Source organism: Clupea harengus, chromosome 6, assembly GCF_900700415.2.
Source record: "Clupea harengus chromosome 6, Ch_v2.0.2, whole genome shotgun sequence".
Taxonomy (NCBI): Eukaryota; Metazoa; Chordata; class Actinopteri; order Clupeiformes; family Clupeidae; genus Clupea; species Clupea harengus.
Genome location: NC_045157.1, coordinates 22,930,196 through 22,933,264, shown reverse-complemented (window position 1 = coordinate 22,933,264; position 3,069 = coordinate 22,930,196).

Here is a 3,069-nt window from a genome sequence, read left to right as displayed (position 1 = left end):
AATGACAAACAGCATTGCAATAACAAGCCTCTGCTGAGATATATGGAACTGCTAGATTATTTATGAGGTCTAAAGCACAACACCATGGCTACGAGCACAGCAGTAAAAAGTGTGTTCTCTTCACAGAAATCCATAAATCCAATGAAATAGCAGAAAACGGTGTTCTTCTCCAACTCTGAAGTTGATCACCAACCAAGAAGCTGTATGGTTCTCTACAAATAATGCAGCATACAGCAATAGCTTGTGACTCTTCAGGGTCACAATATGTATGTATGTAATTACAAAATAGGGCTGAAAAATCTGGAAAGGAGGGGAAAACATTGGATTATTAAATGTCAGGCAAAGAATAATTCTACTTTTCCAAAGAAGATATCTTGCTGTCTCAATGGTGTGTTGCTTCTCAATGACTCCACTTGACTTGAATGTATGCATATGGACTATCTATGATTATGCATTGAATATATTGTTTAATGTGTTAATCGGGAAGGCTCAGTCTGTGATATTAAACTATGGGTGAGGCATGCAGGCAGTCAGTCTTTCCAATGAATCACTCGCCAAAACCTCAGTCTGTGCCAACAGACCCTACTGTCTTAGGTGCCATGGACGTCTTATTTAGCTTTCTGCAACTGAATGCACTTGACAGGGTCAGGGATTTTCCCCATCTGGGAGCTTAACCCCAAGTCTGATGCTTCAGTGTCAAGTTGTGTCAGTATAAATATATATTTATTTGGGGGCCTTACCTTGCACTTGATTCATTCTGATATCAGCTCAATACTGAAACTTTGGCCGAAACACATGCCCCACATTCAGGGGTTGAGTGTGTTAGGCTGTGTGTGTGTGTGTGTGTGTGTGTGTGTGTGTGTGTGTGTGTGTGTGTGTGTGTGTGTGTGTGTGTGTGTGTGTGTGTGTGTGTGTGTGCTTGTGACAGAGAGAGACAGAGAGAGAGAGCGAGAGAGAGAGAGAGAGAGAGAGAAAGACAGATAGAGGGAAAGAGAGCGAGACAGAGAGACTGCCCTACAGTCTCTCCCCAGTTAGTTATCTATCAGTCAGTGTGTGTGTGCTGTTGCAGGCTGTATTAGTGGAGAGCTGCAGTATTAAGAGACTTAATCCCCTCCATTATCCCTCCTAGACCTTTCGCTCTTATCTTTTTTTGTCCGGGAGCTCTGGGATCCAGGAGTATTTTGTTTTTGTAATTACTTCCACATGTAATGTGTCAAGGGAGGTTGGTGGATGAGGGAATGTTCTGGCATGCTTACAGAGCACCAAATTAGTCCCCCCCCCCCCCCCTTTCATTCTCTCTTTCTCTCTCTGATAGGAGAGCAAACAAACACCCGTGAACCAATGCCCGCAGGTAGACAGAGCAAAACTTAATTTATTACGAGTGTTATTTCTCTCTGCTTCTCCAAATGCATGGTAAGTGAAGGAGAGCCGAGAGTGAGCGAGTGGACCAGAACATGAAAGCGCTCATTTGAAAATTTCGCGGTGCTGACGGATAGGCAGGCTTGCTAGCTCGCTCGCTCGCTCACTCGCTGGGGCGCGATCCGCCGTGTTTCCCTCACGGACAGTTTGATTGCTTTTCAGCCTCATGGTAACTGATGGCTGCGCTATCTGTCTATGAAGTGTGCCGACAGGTATCGATCCCCCTTCGCTACTCTCAGCGTGCTCTTGGGCAGAGGAGGGGGAGGGAATCCCCCCTGTTTTCTGCCACAGAACCCTTGAGGCGAGTGGCAGGAAACTGATTGACAAGACAGACTGGTCCAGACAGCCACCCTCCTGGGGATGTCTTCACGACTGCATGCAAGCCACTTCCACCGCTCAGTGTGAGCTTCATTGTCTTTTGTTTGCCTCCGCTGACTCACATCACACTGTTTTGTTCCAGAGGGAGCTGTGAGACTGCAGAGGGGCCTCCAGCGGTCTCCGCTCCGGGAGCAATCGGATGGATTCAGTAGGTTTTGATGGTTCATATTCCCGCACGTCATGATTTGAAATAGTTGAGGTGCAGGCAGGGGCGGAGATCCCATTTTGTTGTAGGGGGGGGACAATATACGGTCAAATTTCAGAGAGTAATTCCTGGGGGGGGGGGGGGGGGGGGGACACAGGAAAATTGCAGATGACCCTGCCCCCTCCCCCCGGGACGAAGTTTTGCCATCTTTTTCACATGCAGATGACCCCGCCCCCTCCCCCTGCAACGAAGTTTTGCCATCTTTTTCACATGCAGGGACGTAATAACTCGTTTTTAAAATACACAGAGGAACACAAATGTCCGGCAAGGCAAAATCCCCTGCCGATTTTGGAATCCCTGCCGGACGCATTTTTTTAGGTCTCGAAAAGAGGACATATAGAATTATATTTACAATGACTGTTGGGGGGGACAACTTTATGTGAGGGGGGGACACGTCCCCCCCGTCCCCCCCCGGGATCTCTGCCTATGGGTGCAGGGAGTGTGTGTTTTCAGTGGACCTTTAAAAGCCTCTGCAGTCACCCCATTCTTTGAGTGCTTCCACTTTTTTTTTTACATTTCTCTTACTTTGTTTGCAGGATTAATCAATGAAACCCCCAGAGCAGCCATAGCACAGTTAGACATAGTAAGGTAATGGGTTTGGAAGCCATTTTCTTTCACATCATGGTTCAATGGCGCAGACTTGAAACAGAGATGCTAGAGGTGTGATGATCACCCTTTTCAAAAGGGTGAGCGCCGGCGTCCTCTGGGTGGAGAAGAGCTGTGATGGTGCCACCTTAATCACCTCACACTGCTTTGCAATGCACTTCAGAGTGTTTCCTCACAAAGGCAACAGCATTCCTAATTAACTCACTCTCAACAATTACAGCTGCTTGTGTGTTACCGGCCCGCATTGATCCTTGCTTCAACACATCTCTGTCTCCTGCATAAAGGTGAGGAATGAGGGAGAGGATACTGGGGTACAGGGACATTTCAGTGATGTAAATGAGAGTCTTTGCGAGTAGATATGATTATTGCTTCACTTCCTAAGAAGGGAAAAAGTCATAATGAAGGACATTCTAGGAACAGCCGATGAAATATTGATTAGGCAGCTTGAGATTTAGCAAAAG